Here is a 15,096-nt window from a genome sequence, read left to right on the forward strand (position 1 = left end):
AAGTTTGTTGCAGTGATATTTTCCTAAGACGATATTCATTTAGAACAATGAAAATAATTTAAATAATGCTTATGTTCTTTCACGAGTAGTATAAATAGACCTTGCAAACCTAATTAAAGAAGGCTTAGTTCAAATAGGAGCACCCTACAAATACCTTGTGAAAGAGAATATTAGGTATACATCATTATTTTTAAGTAGATATGGTGCAAACTTTTGATGTCCATGAACTAACCTTTTTCATCTTATTATTTTTTTGGATGGGGAAAGCCTGGGTGGGGTGTTAACAGCACGGATAAAAAATTACCTCCACCACAAAATAATTGGCTCTGATATATTGTGCTAATTTAATGTTTGTCTCCCAAATGGGGATTCATTCAGCGGGAAATGAATTATCATGAGTTTAGTCTGCTTGTTGGGTGAATGTTGCATCATGGCACACATTCTGTGATGTACTGAAGTCAGCCAAGACTTACTTCATTACTCACACTGGGAAGGACTCAGATCCCCAGAACTGATAGCAGTGGTGACGAGGACAGGCACCTGCCATTTATTGGCTTGTTTAATGGTTTGTTATGTACCTGTTGCCATGGCATCTGGGCACATCATGAAAATGAAATACAACCAGATTTCATTTCTACAACAGTAAAATACTCAGGAGAGCTACACCCTGAAGATTAACAATGTCAACACTGTGTGAATTGCCAAGGCATTATGTTCTCCAGACAAAGATCCTCCATTGCAAACACTTCTCTTCAACTCCAAAGCAATTCCATCCTGGTATTTTCAACAAAAACTTTCTATTCATTTATATGGCCAAGGCTAGAAAGTACTGAATAATGAATGCTCGCTGAAGTCAATGGAAAGGCACCCACTGATTTCAGTGGGAATGGTCTGAGATCTTAAACGGTGAATGTTTTTAGGTTGGCATGGAGCTCTGGTGGTCAGACTGCAGGGTGGTGGTGGCAGTCACTGTTTTTCTGGGATCAGAATTCAGGATTTCAGTTTACTCTCTTTTTCCTGGTGGCACAAGTTGTCAGCCCCATTCCCAGCAGGTTTTTCCCTTGGTAGGAGCATTTAGTGCTGTCATAGGAAGCCAAGTTTAGGGGTGGGGCTAATTTCCATTCAAGGGAGCTGCATCTTGCCCTTTGCATTATAAGGTCTTTAGAGTAGAACAAAACCGGGAGCTCCTTTCAGACCCACCTTGTGGGGAAAGAAGAACACTGAGATATACCATCTTGTATTTTTTTCGTGTTCTCCCTCTGCACATGTGTTGAACTGGGACTAGAAGAACGTACTGATAAGCTGTTATCAGCCAGCAGTTAAAATAAACCCTCCCACCTTGCTGAGCAGGATACAAACTCCCAAAGGCTTCTGAGGCCACCGTAGCGTGTGCAAACGTAGCAATCCAAGCCCAGCAGTTTGGCTGGGGACAAAGTTTATTCTGTGAAGAAATCGATTGCAGCTGTTGGTTTCACACTGCCTATGCACCCTGCCCCTACGTTGTAAGTATTTCTTTTTACCTAGAACATTATTTTGGCTGTACTCGTGAATAGGAAATGATGCTTGTTTTCTTGTGAAGAAGGTAGTGCTGTTACATGTTCTTGAGTGGTCTGCAAAGGGATGTAACCCTAGCTGTGTCTGAAGTCAGTGAATTTCAGCAGGGCCAGGTCCCCCTCCCACCCCCCCCCCCCCCCCACCCCCAGACGTTTTGTCATATCAAAAAAATTGGCATCTCCCATCTTTAAATCTGTTCTTTAAACCTTGTTCACAGGGGACAGTAATCTAAATTCAATAGGAGGAGAAATAGTAGAGTGAAGGAATTCATCTTAGTGCATGGTGGAGTCAAAACATGGTTCTGGTCATCAGATGTATGGTCTGACCCTTTACAAAGTGGTCCTGCACAACTTTGAATTAAGCCCCATGTTGCTGCATCTTAACATTACGTCCTTAAGATTGCACATTGTCAGTCTTAAGTGGTTAAAATGCTTGTATTTGTGATTAGGAGCTCAATGCTGTGAGGTACTGAGTTCTCTCAACTCCTAATGGTTTGAGACATCTCTGGGGGATACGTGGGAGAAATTGTGTAATAGCAGATGGACTTTTCATTATCATAATAATTGGCATTTAAGGGGTTAAAATAAAAAACATATGCTGGTAGGGGTGTGCGGGCAGCTGGTAAATCTGGAAGGGGGTACACAATAAGAAAAACTTTGGGCGCCTCTGCACTAGATGATCTAATACCGGTAGGTCTTTTTCTACCTCAATTTCCATGCTTCAGTTTAAAAGTCTTGGGGATGCTTAGCTTCTTGCAGGATTGAAGCTGTAAAGAGCCATGCTGAAGGCCATGAGAAACTATGAAATAGAAGCACAGGAGGAGACTGAAGTGGCATAGCAATAAAACTGCTGAAGACCATGAAGTCCTCTTTGCTGTGGGATCCCTCTGGTTCTTTACCCTGATTTTTGCCAGTTATTAAATGATTTTTTAAAGTCTTTCCTTGAACAAGATTGAAATGGAGCCAAAAAAGGGACAGTTTCTTTCAGGAGCATATTTCCATTTTCAGGTTTCTATACATAGCTTTCAAGAATCACTTTCCCATCTACAGCTTTTCTATATTATGTATACCTGGACTGTCTATATTTAGAGCTGTATCATAATCATCCATTCCTTGGTATGGTTTTTTTAAAAAAACTTCTATCTATTCTATTTTTTTTCCTATTTTTGTTTAATTTGTATGTGTTCCCATAAAATATTACATTTTCCAGTTTTTGGAGGGCAGGAAAATTAAAAGTTGGAGCTGTGTTCTCCATTTTCCCTCATGAGGCATTTGAAAGTGTAACAGTATTATTACCTTCCTTGTGGGTTGTTTTTCCTTTTAACTGCCTTTTTGGGGCACTGCATATTTTGTAAATGTAGGTAAACATCTATATCTACATTTAAATTTAAACTACTCTGTTGCAAATCTTCCTACAGTCCCACCTATCAAAGCAGTAATTTCTCTGACTTTCTAATTTTCATTTTCAAGAATCTCCATTTGCAAACTCCTCATTGCAAAGACTGCAGTGGCCATGTAATAATTTTACTGTCTCGTAACTTTTAATGAGTACTGTTCACTCCAACAAGAATAGGTACTATATTATCCAGGAAATTAAATTGGTTTTATTCTGGTACTGTTCATGCTGATTTTTGATGGTCATTTTCACCTTTGGTATGGTGGGAAAAAGCCAAAATGCAGTTTGTGGTTGATAATCTCCTTTGAGTGGTAAACTGTCCACTCTTTAAAGGAGCTCATATTCTAGTGTATCAATCACTATTACCTTGTTTTCCCATCTCTTTTTGTATTTATTGCGCCTCTCTCATACTTGGGTAGAGTGGCCACATACAGACTTGCTTTGAAATAAATAAATCCTGGTTAATCTAGACCTTGGTTAGTTTGTTGCTGACTTTAGCTAACTTAATTTCAACTATTTTTATTCCAAAACAGGTGCCAAAATAGACCTTCTAACAATGTAGCATCCAATTTAATTCATGCCTTTGGTTCTTTTGGTGAGAGTTGGTGTGTGCACTAGTTCTTAGATCATAAATTCTGCCTCATATTTTTGTACTGTGGCTAGTGTAGTGGGCTAGTCCTCTGTAAGCACTCCTGCTATTCATCTAAGAAAAGTGATACTGCAATATGAACACACAGACCTAGCATGGCATTTTGATACACTGACTTTCACTTCTTGGAAAGGAGTGTGGATAATCTTGTTGAACTGAAAATAACAGTTTTGTTAAAGTATTAGTATCTAGTACTCCCTTGCTGGCACAGTGATGTAATGCTTGCTGACAAGTGTTGTATTGTGTAGGAATATTGCCATAACATATGAATTTTTTGCTTCTATATTATTTTCTGTATCTTATATCCAGAGGAGATGCATGAATTTGACAAATTTTTTATTTCAGAATTAAGGATTATTTTTCCTGTTGAATTGGTTTCTAATATGCCATTCTCCTAGTTAGTGAGAGGCAAGTAATTGCAGTGAATATTGAAACGAAAATTGTAGTGAATGTTAACTTTTATCATTGTCTGTGAATTTTTCACAACTGAATAGTCATTTTTCTGAGATGCATTAAGAATTGAAAAGGATATACTATATAACTTCTGCAAACAGTTTTTGATCCTCAACTTCTTTGGGAGCATTTAATTAGAGGTTTACATAATTTGAACCGTTTTGTTTTCAAATATGCAGGGCGTAATGGTGCGTTTGCTTCTTGTCCTTGAGTGTAACTTAAAACTCAGGTTCCAGTGTGAAGGCTCAAGGCTACAAATTTACAATTCTGTTTCTGAGAATATTTTGCAATATTATCACTGAACTGTCTTGCTTTAAGAACTATTCCTACGAGGAAATATATTTGCTAAAACATTAAAGGAAAATGAACATAAAAGGGTGTGTTGTATGTGTAGGTAGTGGCAGAAATTGCTCTGCAAACAAAAATTTGAGTCTGACTGAATAGACTCAGTCTCTCCCAAATTAGAAAGAAACGTGGCTGTTCTCAGTTTAATTTTTTTCTTTTTAAAGAATGATTTTGTTACAAGCGTCTTAATGCCATATTATTTGCTCTGTGTGTGTGTAAAATACCCGCCCCCCTACATACTATATGCCATATACCTGTACATCGCATACCTGAACATATATTTGCTTTACATAAACAGATTAAGGATTTAAAATCCAGTAAATTGAATCTTGGTGTAAATCCTGAAGTAGGTTAAATAGAACGTAATTTTTTCTTTTCTGAAATATTTATAAATATATGCATATGGCCTGATTTGGAAAATCAGTGTTGAGGTTACAGGCTTTGTAATTAGCCTCATTGACTTTACTAGGACTATGCATGGTATATATAGTTTAATTAGGATCCAGGCCATAAACTACTTACCTTTTTAAAAGAAAATCTCTGACTATAGCAAGAAAACTGTTTCAATGTTATTAAGTCCTATCTGCCATCTCTATATTAGACATTTTGGTAATCAAAGATGTTCTGAAAGGAATATTTTCTAATAAGTGGGTTTTTTGGCTAGGGGAAAGAGGGAGGTGAGCTAGGGAGTGGAGGGTCTTAATGATGACTACTGCACCTGCTGTCTAAAGGGTATATTTGTGGTAGTGGAGAGAATAATTCATTTTAAGGTGATTGCATCCTCTAGTGGAGTGACTAGTACGGTACGATATTTTGAGGAATATGGCTTTTTCCCCAGTTGCTCTGGATTCAGCAATGGCATATAACCAGGAGCAATGACATAAAATTAAGAAATGGAGAATTTGGTAAAAAATATCTGAAGAGATATAATTTCTACATCCATTCATTAGCTGAGACACTTATTTAAATTGGCCTGGAAAAAGTCCAGGGACATATATTGTGTAGGACATCCCTGCACTATTCACATTTACACTAGATCAAGAGGTCTACACTAAATCCTGGGGGTATGCAAGACATCTCTGGGGGCAGGAGGTACACAGAACAAATTGTGTAATAGCAGATTTAATTTTCATTATAATAATAATTGGCATTTAAGGGGTTAAAATGTAAAATATGTTGGTAGGGGTATGCAGGCAGCTGGTAAATCTGGAAGGGGGTATGCAATAAGAAAAAGTTTGAAAAATTCTACACTAGATGATCTAATACCGGTAGGTCTTTTCTACCTCAATTTCTGTGCTTTGGTTTAAAAGTGTAAGCAGAATAGCTATATTGAATATTCTCCTCTGCATAGGGTTGTCTTGTAATTGCAGAGGCCTTGCCAACGGACTGCTCTGACAGTCATACTCTTGGCGTTACATATGCACCGCTATCTTCTGGATGGATCTTGGGGCATAGTCAGACAAAATACCATGTTTTCCCAAATCCAAGACAACTCGGAATTTATCTCCAATAATTAGATTTTATATGTGGAAAATGTATAAATGCTAATAATTTTCCATGTGTAGAACCTAATTTATTTATCTTAAAAGTTGTCCACCCTACTGCTGCAGTGGGGAAAGCGGGGGGAGGCAGTAGGGGAGAAAGCAGTGAGGAGGGGACCCTGCTCCCTGCCTTCCCCTCTGGAGCCTCTGCCTGCCTGCCTGCTAGTTCTTCCCCCACCACCCTACACCCTGATGCTACTTACCCTCTGGCTCCAGATCCAGCATGGCTGCAGCCCTGCTGCAGCCCTGCTCCAGCCTGGGGAAAGGAGCATGTTGTTGCTCTGGCCCCAGACTGGCTTGATAACAGTGGCAGTAGTGGCTAGCAGGTAGGTTGTGGGGTAGAGGCTGTGGGAGATGGGAGAGATAGCTGGGAAGGTAGACAGGGGAGCAGAGGCGGCAGGGGGCAGAAAGCAGCTGTGGCTCAGACCTCAACCCGGGGTTTGGGCTGGAGCTTCAGCAGCCACGTGACCCACTACTGCCTTGTACTCAAGTCCACAACAAAGGCTGCTTCCCCTATGTTAAATGCAGGGTAAAACCTCATCTTGGATTCAGATAAATATGGTACTTGTATTGCTCTAAAATTTGTGTGAAAGGATTTAATACAATGCAGCTGAAGCTGGTATAATTGTTTACCTATTCACTCCTAACCCATACTAAGTGAAGCTACACCACAGTAATTTGCCCTCTTTTTCATTTACTTACCGCATGCATGGAGCAGAGAGATGAAACAATTGCACACTGGCTTGGCTGGTGTGTACTCTCAAAAACTAAGTGTTTTTGTCTTTGAGAAAAAGTCCATTCGGTCCATTTTTGTTAAATCAGATACTGAGTTTTCTTTTTGGTGTTGTTTCAAGAGAGAAGACTTCAAGTTTGGACTGCCTTGGAGATCATACTCAGTGCAGCTTCGAAGAGCAGTTTGGTTTATCTGACCTGAAGAGGAAGCATATGTGCAACAAACCAAGAGGATATGGGCTTTCAATGCACCTGGAAAAATGACCAGGTATGAGAAGTGGTTTGTATTTTGACTATGGCAACAATGCAAATAACATTTAACAGGCCCAAGGTCAAGTAGGTCAGTTTTCTGCAAATGTAGTCTTTCCAGGTATACGAAAAGATGGGAAAGCAGTGGGTCACTTCCCAGTCTTCTTGTATGTTAGTAGTGTTTAAAATGGATCTTATGCCCTTTTGTAGTATCTTAACAATGTAGTTTGTAGTTCACGTAACAATGGCTGAGTTCTGATAAATTCAAAATCCACGTTGTGTTTTATCCCACTTTCTCATTACTGTGTGTCTAGTTACTTTCCTTCAAAATTAGTTTTAAAGCCTTGCATATTACCGAGGTCACTAACAGACCAGTAACTGTCAGGATCACCTTCATCCCTCCTCTTCTTAAATCCAAGTCTTACATGTTATTTGCTAATCCTACCATCCCCATCCTGGTAGATTTATTTAGAATACTTGTAACTAAACCTACCATTTCCTTTGCCAGTTCTTTCATTTAATCTGGGATGGAGATTATCAATTGCAGACCGAAGCACATTAAGCTTTTTGACTTTTTCTGTAGCTTTGTTTGTGGTTGTTTCCATTTCTTTACCATCTTTCACAATTCTTATCTTGCCTTTGCCCCATATTCAACATTATCCTTCTCACTGAAAACTGAGGTGAAGTATTCATATAGTTTTTTGCCCATGCTTGGATTATTTTTAACTTCTATCCCATCCTCACTGCATAGTGGTATCACTTCTTCTTTCCTTGTTTTCTTTATGTGCCTGAAGAACCTTTTTCTGTGTTTTTTTAAACATCTTTTGTTAGGTTTGATTCAGGTTGACTTCTGGCAATTCTCACCTTATTCTTTTGTTCTGAACCTCCAGCACAGAGGTTGCTTTCCTGATCTGTCCTTCTTCTCATTTCTTGCGGACTCTCCGCTGATTTATTAATATCCTCTTGAGGTGGCTGTTCATCCAGTTAGGCTTGGAGAACAGGGTGACTTAAAATAAATTAAGGCTTTAAAGTTCCTAGAACTTTAAAAGATTTTTGAGAGTACTGTGTGATTAATTATGCAGTTTCTCCACGAGAAGTTCCATGATTAATCTCTCGTTTTTTGTTAAATAGCAGCTCCCCTTCTGAATTGCAGGAACAGATTAATTTTAGGCATTATGAAAAGGAGATAAATTGGTTAATAGGTGTGTAATCTATAGGGATTTAAGAACAATGGGACATTTCCATGAGACCCAGGAATCCTTATTATCTGTGCATATGTTTGCTGAAAAATCTTGTTCCTTTGCTTTTTCATTGCGACACAAACGCTGTGTGAAATCAGTACATGGGCATGTGCCTAATGTAGGAAACGTCAGTTGTTTTGGGCAGGAGCCTTTGGAATGGCTTTACTAAGAAATATTCCAATCCAGTAGTGTAACTAGGGGTAGGCAACCAGGGCACCAGCCCACATGGATTTAGAGGCGGTACAAGATTGGTGGTGTTGGTTGCTAATGGCCTGGCCATTGCTGCTACCCAGAGTGTAAAAATTGCTTGTTACATCTCTGTTCCAATCTATATTTCAGTCTGAAATCCTCGAGGAAAAGACGTTGCATGCAGCTGCCTTGGCCAGGTAGAGCCGACTGAGGGAAACGCTGGTTAATTAAGCGAATGTCAGGCGGGCTGGTGGATGGAGAGGCGAGACAGCGTATTGGTTGCAAAAATCATTTTTACTTATGCCGCTGGTGGCCGCGATGCAGGCTGTAAAGGCTGCTTGCGTAGTTGCAATGAGTTGCTTCAACTGGCAAGAAACCGAGCCAGTGAGTCCACAGACGAACGGGGCATGCAGGGAAAGGGTACATCGGGGATAAGCGCTCGGCGATGGGGAGGAAAAATCGGTAGTTGATCAGGCTACTGATTCGCTCTGCCACGAGTCAGGAATTCTTTAAAGTCACTCTGCAGCGTGCTCAAAGTTCTCCGACTTGGGCAGAAGTCGTGAGGATTTTTATATGGCTAGCGAGCCAATTACTAGTCGTTAAGTAGGAATCATTTAGAATCAGCCAATAATGGGGTGTGAATTTACATACAAATGGCAGGAACTTTTCTGCACCGGGGTTTTCTCTCTGCAGCAGAAAATTCCACTGTGCAAAGAAGCTCCAATGTGGTGGGAAAATTCCACTGTGCCGAGGCACTAAAAATCATTGGGTTATGACAGCAGCGAATACTATTCTTTCCCCAACCCCAGCACTGTAGTTAATCACTGTAGAGCTGGAGTTTTTAACCTAGGGGATTAGAATTTCTTGTTTCATAAATCCTCAGTGACTCCCTCTTGCATACTATGAATTAAATTTGAGATTGGTAGAGGGTATGTGGCATGTGTGTGGGTGCTTTGCCCTTTGGAGCTGCTTTGCCTTCTCTGTCACCTTATCTAGGACTCTAAACTTCATCTACCCTGTGAAAAAGAGTTGTTTCAGAAAGCTTTAGGATGAATAGAGCCAGCTCACATGTTTTAAACACACCAGCCATTCTGTCTTTCAGGTGCTAAATTGAGTTTAACAATGTTTTAATTATTGTCACAGGACAGATGAAACTGCCGGTGCAATACAAAACTAGCATTTCATAGCGCAGTGATTCTCAACCAGGGTGTCGTGGCACCCTGGGGTGCCTTGAGATGCTTTCAAGGGTGCTGCAGGGTGCCATGAAGCATTATCACTGTGAAGTGTTCAAACATAATCTACAAGATAAAAAGCAAGGAATTTTAAGTAGGAATCCATAGCATTAAAACCAGTCTGACCTGGTGTGGTCTTTCTGAGTTCTTTGCAACAGAAGAATTGGCTCTATTATTTTTTTTCTGTAGTCAGAAAGGGAAGTGAAAACCAAGAACCGGCATTTTCCAAGGGAGATCTTGAGTCTGTTAAAGGATACCTTGAGTGTAAAAAGTTTGTGCGCCACTGCCATGGAGGGAAGCATGCCTGTTCTCCCGAGAGAGGCCAGCTATTCTCTGTCTCAGCATGGAAGGCCTGCAAGAGCCTGGCAATGGGCTTGAGGGAGAGCCTACATAGTTTCTTTGAAAAAGCAGGAGTTTGGGGGTCCATGCAGCAGGTTACTGGAGGCATATGCCCTGGATATGCCTTTTACCGAATGCCACAGGGAACTTCCACTGGGTTGCGGTGGTCTGATGCAGCTCTTCAGGGAAGAGTAAGATCACCAGTGGAGCCAAGTTTGCTTTTAATTTAGATATGCTGAGACAACCCTCTCTACCCCCTGCCCCCCACCAAAAAAATCCCCAAAACCTTTAACACAAGTCATCATACTGTAAACAGTAAAAGTTAATTTGGACAGCACTCAATGCAGCCAGTAGCTCTGTATAGTGTTTAAATGGTGTGCTTGATGATGAGCTAGGGTATTAGATTTAGAGTCAGAAGTGCTGTACCTTATTGCCAGCTCTGTTATGACCTGGGTTGCATCTTGGGTTTTCTTAAATCTTTGGCTCCGTTTCCCTGTTGATAAAAGGAGGATAATTTAATTTGCCCTCATTTGCGAAATGCTTTGAAATCTATCTGAAAGCTTGAGTAAAATGATTTAATTAAGGCAAGGTTCTTTGGGTAGATGTGATGTCTTTTATTAGACCAACTGAATAGTTGGAAAAAAGTTCTTAGCAAGTTTCCGGGTGCAATCACCCTTCTTCAGGCATAGGGAGTCTCTGCTGTTCTGAGACTCCAAGGAATGAGAGAAACAAAGTGTGGCAGGATGCTTGCTAAGAACTTTTTTCCAACTACTCAGTTAGTCTAATAAAATATATCACATCTACTCAAAAAACCTTGCCTGCCTATGTCCTTAGACCAGCATGGCTACAGCCAAAAACCCAGCAGCATGATTTAAGTAATGTAACATGAACTTCCTGTACAGGGAAAAAGCTAGGATAAGAACTGAGCTGTAAAGGTTAAAAATAAATAAATAAATAAAAGATATTACAAATCATGCTACCCTAAAAATGATTGGAATGTGGCCTAATTGCCTAGACTACAAATTAGCTTTATTTTGGAAAGCTTCCAAACCCTGGACTTCAAAAAGGAAGTTTCTAACAGTCTTTGTTATTCATCAGGAACAACAAAGACTGTTAGAAACCCTGGACTTCAAAAAGTCCCAATTAAGACAGAGACAGGTTTAGTTTTGTTTATATGTATTTATGTTAAAATGATCCGGATAACCCAGTATACATGGAAAAAAAACATTTGCATGTTCCCCCAAAGAAAATCACCCTGAATAATGGGTGAGACACATGTTCTGTGAAAGCAGTGGCACAATTGTTTTTAATTACATAATTCCATCATGCAGGCGCAGAATGGGGCCGAAGTAATGGTGCGCAGAAAACATGAATTCTAACATTTCCTGGTGTTGCAACCTAAATGTTCCTTTAACACTTCTTGGAATGATTTTTGGCTGAATGCAACCACACAGAAGAGACTGAGATGCAGAAGCAAGACTTGAGCTACAAATAGATTGAATCCAGCAGGACCTCAGGGTAGTTGCTTTCCAGCCTAAATGTAAATGTAAATTCTACAGTTTCAAAGACATCACATTTATGCATTAGCACATCAGGGCCTGTCTCTGTGCAACGCACAAAGCCAAAGGCCTTTCCCTTCCCAAGGGCATTAAACATGCAGGATATGTCACTGCATTTTACACTGAAAGGGCACAGCTGCCCACAAAAGAGAGGTGGCATTACTACATGGTTGAAAAGTGACACTTTACTGGGTATTATGAATCTGGGATAATTCTTTCCTTTGACACAGCATGAACAGGCAAGTCCCATGCATACTGGTGGAGAGGAAGATCCCATGGAATCAATAATTTATTCCAGTAAATGCTTTGGACTTTATATTTTAACTTTTGGCCTCCCTTGATATTGCTTATTGGGATTTCTTGTTCCCTTCTAGCAATACATGATAAGCAGGCTTTTCACTTGAGAAAGGAAGGATCTGTAAATTTTACCCTCTAGGAAGCTCACCCAGCAATTCAAACATCCCCTTAGGTGTAAAAAATATCAGAGGACTGTTTCTCTTCTGTGTCTGCTGGTTCTTTAATATTAAAGCCTTTTCTCCTTGTTCCACCCTTCCCCCATTAACTGTTACTACTAGTGTTAATTACAGCTGGGAAAGACTTTTCTGGAGTGCTCCCTACGGGCCCAGATTTATGGCTGAGTGTTTCTCCTGACAAATAGCTCTGCTCCTGCCTCCACTGCTGTGGGCAGAGAAAACCCTCTGTGGAAGATTGCTGCTGGGGGGTTTTGTGAAGAGATACAAGAATGAGAAATGTCTCTTCTTTTCTTTCCCTTTGCCACTCCCCAAATTAGCTATAGATTTTTTCTTTTTTGCTTTGACCGGAGGGATTTCTCTTCTTTTCCTCTTATGCTGCTTCTCAGTGTTTGTCATCATGCTATTAGGTTCTTCCTCCTCCTCTTTGTCTTCAGAACAAAGGTGGGCACTCTCCTCTGTGCTGCCCATCCTCCTATGCTGTAAATAGATGTCACGTTTGACATGGTCCTGATTTTCCTAGGTTTTGACCCAGATCAAAACAGGTAAGCTACAGTCCTTTACACACATGGCCCTTCTAAGTCACATTGCTGCTCCTCTGCCAGTAGATGTGTGCTTTGGCCCGCCACCCTGGCCAGCTTGTTAGGGAATGACCTATGATAATCTTACCAGCGCACACCGCGACATCCTGGGAAAAAGTGATAGCACATTTTATCCTATGGGCTCAGGCCAGACCTTAAAGTGTGACAGTGATTTTGTATGTCTGTAGGGTTGTAGGACAAAATGTTTTCTCCTGGAACAAATGCAGTCTATTTTATAGCTGTATTGTTTTTTTTCTCACTGTATCACTGAATTGCCCCTTAGGCCTTTATTTCCCACACTTATTTCAGTTCTTACTTTGATTTCATGCATTTTTTATCCCTTTTCACATATAAAGTGGCTCTATTGCACCAGTGGGGCTGCTCCTCTACTTCCATCATGAAAGAGGCAGGAGAGATCTCTCAGTTGGTTCCAGCCATCTGAAGAAAATTTCCTATTCACTTAGCTTCTCAAGCAAGCTCTCAAATGCTTTTTTTTACCTACTGTACAGAATACAGGAACAGCCTGTATATCTAGAGAGGAACCATTTTCCTTGATCTTGACCTTCTGTCTTTCTTTCCAAACATCCTGAAAGGTATGTTCTCTACAGCTGCTCTCCACTTCATGTCTTCTCAAAAGTTTTCATCACTCTGGCATCTGAGCTGGCCAGGAAGACTATGAAATTCAGAAAGCACTTCTGTTTAGCGCTTGCAGAAACTGATTTGGAAGGGCACCTCTGCATTTCCTGTCAACAGGAAGAACCTCCCTTCTTCCTAGGCCACAGTTTTACCAAGAATAGGAACTGCAACTGGTGTAGTAGTATACCCTTATTCCCACTTTCGTTGTAGTTGGCACCGTCTTCATCTGTGGGAGGATCAAATCACAAGCTTGCAAAGAACTGCTTCTCTCAGCATGAACTTTAGGGTTTCCCCTTGGAAAAAAATTGTATTCAAGTCTTCATCAGGAACAACAAAGACTGGTCTGCCAGCCAGGTTCAGGCTACATGCAAGCAGACCCTTTCAGAACAGCAAGCCTTTTAGATCAGTAGTGTAGTGTGTTCTCTGACCTCTTTATTATCACTGCCCAGTTTCTCTTTTGGAGGTAGAGTTTGCCTTTGTATAGTTTTAGTACTGTTCCTCATGGTCAGAGAGTCTGGTCTTTTCTTTTAAGGTTATACAAAATAGGTAACCCTTCATTCTTCCTCCAGAGTTGAATGTTTTCCTCAGTTCCATCAATAGTGTTTTTTATACCTGTAACATTTTCCCCATCCTTCAGCATTAAGTAGTCATATTCTGTTGAAGTTTTGAAATGTCTAAAATCAATGCCAGATGTCACAGAATCTTTATTTCTAAAGGGAGATGCAAAGTCTCTTACCTTTCCATTCCTTTCTTACCCATGTCCACAGGGTACAGCCTCCAGCTATTCTCCATCAACTCATAGAAAAGTTGGGATGGAGGGAACTTCATGAGATCATCTAGTCCAACCCCTTATATAAAGCAGAATCATCCCTGCCTAAACCAACCTGTGTTTGTCTAACCCAGTGGTGTTCAACCTTTTTTTACAAGTGGGCCAAACATTTAAATTGGAAATAGGCTGAGGGCCACATAGAAAGGCATTATATTTCTGTACCTTGGTATAGTCCAATCTCAAGTATTTGAAGTAATATTAGAAAGGAAAATGCACACTTTCAGTAATTTTAGGCTTATTAATAATGTTCAATATTCTTTAGCATTATTTTAAATTTTATAAAGCTGGTTGAACTTTAGAATCATTACAGAGATAAGACCAGCCTTAATATCACACCAGATAATTAAAGAATTCTTTCAGGTGACAGATGGCGATTGCCCAGCTGGCAGCCCTGTACCTTACCTCAGCTCCCAGTGCTTCCCAGTGCCATTGCCTCCTGAAGGGAGAGTGATATGTTTTGGCAGCACAGCAGAAATGGGGCTGTGGTCTGCCCCAGAGCAGTGAGGCTTTCTTTGAATTAACTTTTTTTTTCTCAGGTCCTCTGGCAGCTGCCAAAGCTGTCGCAGTGCTCCAGAGCGCAGGACTGAGAGTCATTTGCCTCCCCCACTGAATTCAGTAGCAGGGAATAGAGAGGAAAGGCAGCAGTGGATGCTCCTTGGCTTGAGTTTACTGGCATGTCAGCACATGTGAATGCCAGTGCTATTCATACCCTCCTTTCCCCTGTCACTGAATTTGGTGGCAGGGGAATGGAAAGGACGAGTAGCAAAAGCATTCAAGTGCACTGACATGCTAGTGATGGGCCATTCACACCAGCTTCACAGGCTGCATGTGGCCTGTGGGCTGGAAGCTGAACATCACTGGTCTAACCTGCTCTTAAAAAACTTCCAGGAGTAAAGATTTCACCTCTCTGGGTAGCCTGTTCGGTGCTTAAACCACTCTCGTAGGGAGTAAATTCTTCCCTATGTCCAACCTAAATTTTCTTTGCTCAAACTTAAGACCATATTGTTCCTTGTTCTATCCTTTGAGGCCACAGTGATAATCTGTCACTATCCTCAGTATAACCACCCTTTGGGTATTTGAAAACTTTTATCAAATGCTCTAA

General features: G+C 40.6%; 1 protein-coding gene across 8 annotated transcripts in view; it reads left to right on the forward strand.

Annotated features, from left to right (window-relative positions):
- MAP3K13 (mitogen-activated protein kinase kinase kinase 13) overlaps positions 1-15,096 on the forward strand; it is a 115,399-nt gene that overhangs the window by 31,670 nt on the left and 68,633 nt on the right. For 7 of the 8 annotated variants that reach the window (XM_019489861.2, XM_019489859.2, XM_014604574.3 and 4 more), the window contains one exon: positions 6,792-6,937. The gene's annotated coding sequence lies outside the window, so the exon portion shown is untranslated. Of the gene's footprint in view, positions 1-1,419; positions 1,503-6,791; positions 6,938-15,096 lie in introns of those variants that run through there. The other variant, XM_014604572.3, reaches the window with a different exon arrangement.

Source organism: Alligator mississippiensis, chromosome 7 (genome assembly GCF_030867095.1).
Source record: "Alligator mississippiensis isolate rAllMis1 chromosome 7, rAllMis1, whole genome shotgun sequence".
Classification (NCBI taxonomy): domain Eukaryota; kingdom Metazoa; phylum Chordata; order Crocodylia; family Alligatoridae; genus Alligator; species Alligator mississippiensis.